The sequence below is a fragment of the Arachis hypogaea genome, chromosome 19, assembly GCF_003086295.3.
Source record: "Arachis hypogaea cultivar Tifrunner chromosome 19, arahy.Tifrunner.gnm2.J5K5, whole genome shotgun sequence".
In the NCBI taxonomy this organism is placed as follows: Eukaryota; Viridiplantae; Streptophyta; class Magnoliopsida; order Fabales; family Fabaceae; genus Arachis; species Arachis hypogaea.
The window spans coordinates 87474494-87482328 of NC_092054.1; the positions used below are offsets into that span (position 1 = coordinate 87474494).

At 44.4% G+C, this 7835-nt stretch overlaps 1 non-coding gene across 1 annotated transcript; it reads right to left on the bottom strand.

Moving 5' to 3' along the window:
* Positions 1-6382: 6382 nt before the first annotated feature.
* Positions 6383-6486, bottom strand: LOC112782024 (small nucleolar RNA R71). Its single transcript, XR_003192768.1, has one exon. It is a non-coding gene; the product is annotated as a small nucleolar RNA R71 (small nucleolar RNA).
* Positions 6487-7835: the final 1349 nt, after the last annotated feature.

Consider the following 7835-nt stretch of genomic DNA (forward strand, 5'->3'; position numbering starts at 1 on the left):
TTGTAATCTCCGCTTTAATCCGACCAGTATGACTTTGTTAGCGGCTTCAGCCTGTCCGTTGGCTTGTGGATGCTCAACGGAGGTGTACTGGTGCTTTATATTCAAGTCGGCTACTAGTTTCCTGAAGCCTGCATCTGTGAATTGAGTGCCATTGTCTGTGGTTATTGAATATGGAACCCCGAACCTCGTGACAATGTTTCTATATAAGAATTTCTGGCTTCTTTAAGCGGTGGCATTGGCTAGGGGCTCTGCCTCGATCCACTTTGTAAAGTAATCTACCCCTACTATGAGGAATTTGACTTGTCCTGATCCCTGTGGGAAGGGGCTGAGAAGATCGAGTCCCCATTTTGTAAACGGCCAAGGCGAGGTCACGCTGATGAGCTCTTTTGGCGGGGCGATGTGAAAGATGGCATGTTTCTGACATGGTGGACATGTCTTTACAAATTCTGTGGCTTCCTTCTGTAGAGTTGGCCAATAAAATCACGCCCGGAGTACTTTTTTGGTGAGAGCTCGTGCTCCGAGATGATTGCCACAAATGCCGCCGTGTATTTCTTCTAGCACTTCCTTTGTGTTGGAGGTCGGCACACATTTTAGTAAAGGTATTGAGATTCCTCTTTTGTACAGGATGTTGTTTATGATAGTGTAGTACTGTGCCTCCCTTTTTAACCTCTTTGCCTCCTTCTCTTCTGTGGGGAGCGTTCCTGTTTTGAGGTAGTTGGTTATGGGGGTCATCCATCCTTGGTCCTGACTTGTTATAGTCATGACTTTTTCCTCTTCCGAGATTGACGGGTTCTGCAACATCTCCTAGATGAGGCTTCTATTGTTGCCCCCTGGTTTGGTGCTGGCTAGTTTTAAGAGTGCATCAGCTCGGACATTTTGTTCGTGGGGTATGTGGCAGATCTTATACTCCCCGATTTGTCCGAGCTGTTCCTTGGTTTTATCCAAATACTTTTTCATGGTGGGATCTTTGGCTTGGTAGCTCCCTGCTATTTGTGATGTGACCACTTGTGAATCGCTGTAAATGTTGAGCTTTTGAGCTCCGACCTCTTTAGCCAGCTTCAAACCAGCTAATAATGCTTCATATTCTGCCCGGTTGTTTGAGGCCGGGAACCCGAACTTGAGGGAGAGCTCAACTTGGGTTCCTTGGTTGCTTTCTATTATCACGCCTACGCCGCTTCCAGTTTTATTTGGAGAACCATCCACGTAAAGATTCCATTCTGTGGGGGTTTCTAGGGCATCTGTGAATTCTGCGATAAAGTCGGCCAGATACTGTGATTTGATGGTCATCCGAGCTTCATATTGGAGGTCAAACTCTGACAACTCGACTGCCCATTGTAGAATTCTGCCTGCTAGATCTGTTTTCTGCAATATTCCTTTTATGGGCTGGTTAGTTCGAACCTTAATGGTGTGAGCCTGGAAGTACGGGCGGAGTCGTCGAGATGTTAGGATAAGAGTATAGGCAAATTTTTCTATTTTCTGGTAGTTCAGTTCGGATCCCTGTAGTGCCTTGCTAATGAAGTAGACAGGTTGTTGCCCATCTTCATCTTCTCTGACTAGTGCCGAGGCTATTGCCCGGCTCCCTACTGCGAGATATAATATGAGCGGTTCTCTTTCTCATGGTCGAGATAGGATAGGTGGCCGTCCTAAGAACCCTTTGAAGTCTTGGAAGGCTTGCTCACATTTTGTCGTCCATTCGAACTATTTTCCCTTTCTTAAAGTAGCATAGAAGGGGAGGGATCTTATCGCAGCTCCTGCTAAGAATCGGGATAGGGCGGCCAATCTCCCGTTGAGTTGTTGTACTTCTTTGACACAGGTTGGGCTCTTCATGTTGAGTATGGCTTGACATTTGTCTGGATTTGCTTCAATTCCCCTTTGTGTGAGTATGAAACCTAAGAATTTGCCTACTTCTACTGCGAAAGTGCATTTTGCGGGATTGAGTCGCATGTTGTGCTTCCTTATGGTGTCGAACACTTGAGCCAGGTCGGATAATAATGTATCTTTGCTTTGTGTCTTTATCAACATGTCGTCCACATAAATTTCCATGATTTTTCTGATGTGATCTGAGAAGACTTTATTCATTAGCCTTTGATAAGTAGCTCCTGCGTTCTTGAGACCAAAAGGCATCACGATGTAGCAGTAGTTTGCCTTTGGTGTTAAGAGGTCTTTTCCTGATCTGGTGGATACATGGGGATTTGGTTGTATCCCAAATATGCATCCATAAACGAGAGGTATCTGTATCTGGAGGAAGCATCTACCAGAGCGTTGATGCTTGGGAGTGGGTATGGATCTTTTGGGCAGGCTTTGTTGAGATCGGTGTAATCGGTGCACATTCGCCACTTCCCATTTGATTTTTTCACCAAGACGACGTTAGCTAGCCATAGTGGGTACTTGACTTCTCTTATAAATCCTGCCTCCAGTAGAGCTTGTACTTGTTCTTCCACAGCTTTGGATCGTTCTGGCCTGAGTTTCCTTCGTTTCTGCTGCACCGGCCGAGATCCTGGGTAGACTGCCAACTTGTGGCACATTAGCTTAGGGTCTATGCCTGGCATGTCTGTGGCTTTCCATGCGAAGAGATCGACATTATCTCGTAAGAATTGTATCAGTAATTCTTTTGAGTCTCCTCTTAGGATCGTGCCAATATTGGTCCTTTTGTCCGAGGTGTCTCCAATTTGAATCTTCTCTATCTCGCCTTCTGGTTGCGGACGGAGTTCTTCTCGTTGCTGGACTCCGCCCAGTTCAATTGTATGAAACTTTTCTCCTTTGCCTCTGAGGTTTAGGCTTTCGTTATAACAGCGACGTGCCATCTTTTGGTCAGCTTTTATCGTGGCTATCCCTTTCGGAGTTGGGAATTTCATACATAGGTGTGGGGTCGAGACTATTGCGCCGAGTTGGTTGAGTGTTGTCCGACCTATGAGAGCATTGTAAGCTGAACTTACATCGACTACGATGTAGTCTATTTTGAGGGTCCTGGATTGGTCCCCTTTTTCGAAGGTTGTATGTAGTGGTATGTATCCTAGTGGTCAAACCGGGGTATCTCCTAACCCGAACAGATTGTTTGGATATGCTTTAAGTTCTTTTGCTTCTAAGCCGAGTTTATCAAAGGCTGTTTTGAATAAGATGTCGGCAGAACTCCCTTGGTCTATTAAGGTGCGGTGTAGGTTGGCGTTTGCCAATATGATGGTGATAACCATGGGATCGTCATGTCCTGTGATGATGCCAGACGCGTCTTCCTTAGTGAATGTTATCGCTGGGATGTTGAGCGCTTCTTCCTCCCCTTCGACATGATATACTTCTTTGAGATATCTTTTGCGAGAGGATTTGGAGATCCCTCCTGCTGCGAATCCACCATGTATCATGTGGACGTGTCTTTCTGGTGTCCGAGGTGATCGTTCAGTTCGTCCGTCATCCTCGTCCCTTCGTCTTTTTCTTTGGTCATCATCTCGGGTAGCCAGAAATCGATCTAATCTTCCTTCTCTCACTAATTTTTCTATGATATTCTTTAAGTCGAAGCACTCGTTGGTGGAGTGCCCTCAAACTCGATGGTATTCACAATATTCTTTCCGGTTTCCCCCTCCCCTTTTGCCTTTGAGTGGTCGCGCTGGGGGGATTTTCTTTGTATGGCAGACTTCTTTGTACACGTCGACCAGGGATGCCCTGAGAGGGGTGTAATTATGGTACTTTTTGATTTTCTCCCCCTGTCGATCTTCTTTCTTTTTGGATTCCTTGTCTTTATCCCGGTAGGGGTTCCCAGATTTTGAGGTTTCTCCCAACCGAGCGTTTTCTTCCATGTTGATGTATTTTTCTGCTCGCTCCTGTACTTCGTCTAATGAGGTAGGGTACTTCTTTGATATAGATTGGCTAAATGGTCCCTCTCGTAGGCCATTGATGAGTCCCATGATGGCGGCCTCTGTTGGTAAGCTTTGTATGTCCATACATGTTTTGTTGAATATTTCCATGTAGTTGCGGAGGCTCTCCCGATCTCCTTGCTTGATCCCTAGTAGACTGGGGGCGTGCTTGGCCTTATCTTTCTGGATAGAGAATCTGGCCAGGAACTTTTTGGCCAGGTCATCGAAGTTTGAGATGGACTTTGGAGGTAAGTTGTCGAACCATCGGATTGCTGTCTTCGTGAGAGTTGTTGGGAAAGCTTTGCAGCGAACGGCGTCTGAGGCGTCGGTAAGGTACATTCTGCTTCTGAAATTGCTGAGATGGTGGTTGGGGTCTATGGTACCGTCATATAAAGTCATATCTGGGAGTTTGAAGTCCTTTGGGATTTTGGTTTTCATGATCTCCCTGGTGAATGGATCCTGTTCTTTGCGTGAGCTTTCTTCAGAAGTGATCTGAGGGGCCCTTGATTTGAGATCGGCTTCTAATTACTGTAATTTTTCTTCCAATTCTCGACGTCGCCGTACCTCTCTTCGTAGATCCTTTCCGATTTCTCGTTGTTGGATTTCTTCTTCAAGCTGTTTCAAGCGATCTTGAAGAGCTTCTATTGCTTCCGGTTTAGATGAATTTTTGTCTCCATTGGATTCTGGGGTGTCTTTTAGTGGGGTGTCCGCATTTTTGTGCGGCATTCTATTTTCTAGATCTGAATCGTGGTCGTTGTCACGGTTGTCCGCCATGGAGATGGGATGACTTCCAGGTTCCCCGGCAACGGCGCCAATGTTCCGAGGGTTACCTGAAACTGGAGGTCGATCTCGGTTGAGATCCTCTGTACGGATCGGTACCGACGTGTCCGGCTGGTAGGAGACGACCGGAGCTGTCGTGTCCGACTTGTTGGACTGGTTGTACTGCTGATCCGTCGTCACCGGAGGGTGGGGGTACATGTAAGAGACTCCGATGCTTAAGTTAGCATGGGTATTAAACAGGTGTTATGTAGAATCAGAGTATGAGTTATACCTGGGTGCTCCAGTGTATTTATAATGGTGAGATGTGACCTTTGGATAAGATAAGTTAGTTATCTTATCTTATCTTTATCTTTTGGGTTGAGGTCAGCGTATCTTCAACGGAACCGCCCTTCTCTCTGTAGGCCTGAACGACCTTTGGATTAGGGTCATATTCCTTGAATTGGGCCCTTTTTGGGCTTTCCTGTCGATTTGGCCGAGTTCTTCGTAAAGAAGTCGGTCCGTTTGACCTAAAGAGGTCAGTCGCTTTATCGTCGATCACCCTGGGTCGGATATCTCGACCCAGGGTATGAACAACTTTCTTTATAGCTTTCTTTACATTCTGCAATTCCCCATTCCCATTTACAATTGAGTCATTTAAGTTTCTGCTCTTTATTTTCTTGTCATTTTCAATTCTTCTATTTACTACTTTCCTTTACTTTTTGAGTCATTTATATTTCTGCATATTTACAATTCTGTAATCACAATCTGTTCTGCTTAGCTTAACTAATTCACCAATTAATTAAAATTGCTCAAATCTATCAATCTCTGTGGATACGATCCCACTCCACTGTGGGTTATTACTTGACGATAATTTTGGTGCGCTTGCCAAAAGAACGGATACACAAATTTTATAATGGGATGTGAATTTGGCTCATCAAGTTTTATGGTGCCATTGCCGGGGATTGGTTTGAATTTGACAATGATTAAATTGATTGGGGAGCTAGATTAAGCAATTTTATTGCCTTGTATTTTCTTTTAGCTCTTTACTTTTCTGTCCACTCTGTTTTCTTCGTTTTTACATGGATCATTTTAGCTATTCATTGTTCATACTTCCATCATTCTAACTGTTTGATCAATTGCATCAACCAAGTTAACCACTAATCTTCACTAGAGTGATTCTTTCACTTGTCCTCTACTTGCTGTTTGTTGAATGTATGACAGGTAGAAGGGGAGAAACTTCATCCTCTTTTGATAGTGAGATTGAGAGGACCTTCCTTAGATTAAGGAAGGAAGCAAGAGGCAAAGGCATAGTTGGAGAGGAACTAGTGGAGGAGGATCTGAGAACCACCATGGATGACGAAGTACAAGACAATGTTGGAGGAGATACTAAAAATCATATTGGGCAAGAGAGGAGAGTCTTAGGCTCCTACATCAACCCAAATCCAGGAAACTGTGGCAGCAGCATCCTCAAACCAACAATCCATGCTAACAACTTCGAGTTGAAACCTCAACTCATCACACTTGTTCAGAGTAATTGTTCATATGGAGGAGGAGCCCAGGAGGACCCAAATCAACATCTCAGTACATTCTTGAGGATTTGTGACATTGTAAAGTCCAATAGTGTGTACCCTAATACCTACAAGCTACTTTTGTTCCCTTTCTCACTTAGAGATAAGGCAGCAAAGTGGTTGGAAGCATTTCCCAAGGAGAGTTTAACCACATGGGATGATGTTGTAAATAAATTTCTAGCAAGATTCTATCCTCCACAGAGAGTCAACAGGCTAAGAGCTGAGGTGCAAACTTTTAGACAGCAAGATGGTGAAACACTCTATGAGGCCTGGGAGAGGTTCAAGGATTTGACAAGGAAATGCCCACCTGACATGTTCAATGAGTGGGTGAAACTACACATCTTCTATGAAGGGCTGTCATATGAGTCAAAGCAAGCAGTAGATTATTCTTCTGGAGGCTCACTCAATAAGAAGAAAATCATTAAAGAAGCCATAGATGTCATAGAGACTGTAGCCGAGAATGAGTACTTCTATGCTTCAGAAAGAACTCAAAAGAGAGGAGTGATGGAGCTCAATGGATGCCTTGATGGCCCAAAACAAATTGATCACTGCACAACTAGCAGCCTTGACCAAGAAGATGGAGAGTAACCAAGTCTCAGCCATCCAAGCCCAAGCCCCTCAACAAGAAGGAGATGCACCAGAACTCGAAGGTGAATGGGAAGAAGCTAATTATGTGAATAATTCTAGACCTCTATATGACCCAAACTCCAAGACGTACAATGCAGGTTGGAAGAACCACCCAAATTTTGGGTGGGGGAACCAACAAAACCACAATCCAGATCATACAAAGCCATACCAAGCCAATCAATACCACAATCACAACCCCAACCATCAAACAAATAATAACAGACCCTATCACAATGCACAAAACACATCATATCATTCCACTCAACAAATACACAACAACCACCATCAAGACACATCAACCTCAACCATGCAACCATGTGAAATCAAGAGAAACTTTGAGAGAGTAGAAGCTGTAATAGCACAACTGTCATCACAGCTGACAGGAGCTATTTCCACTCTTTTGGAGAGACAAACATAAGCTGACAAGAGGATAGATGCCAACCAAGAGGAGTATAGATCAAATCTGAAGAATCAAGGCGCAGCCATTTCAAAATTGGAAGCACAAGTGGGGATTCTATCCAAGCAAATTCCTATGTCTACACATACATTTCTCAGTGATACCATGGCTAACCCAAGATGAGAATGCAAAGCCATCATACTTAGAAGCGGAAAGGTAGTGGAAGAGGCAACCCCAAGCCAGAGCAACCAACAAAAAGGAGCTGCAGGAAAGCCTGAAAACAAGAATGAAGAGGAGACCCCTACCCCATCATCACCAAAGCCAATCTTGAAGCCTTATGTGCCAAAAGCACCATATCCACAAAGGCTGAGGAAAGATGGAAAGGATAGCCAATTCTCTAGATTTTTAGAGATCCTCAAGAAGCTCCAAATCAACATACCATTTACTGAGGCATTGGAGCAAATGCCACTCTATGCCAAATTTCTGAAGGAGCTCATGACAAGAAAGAGAAACTGGGGAGAAAAAGAGACCATAGTGCTAACTGAGGAGTGTAGTGCCATAATACAAAGGAAGCTACCCCAGAAAATGAAAGACCTAGGGAGTTTCCAAATCCCCTGCATCATAGGGGATATCAACATT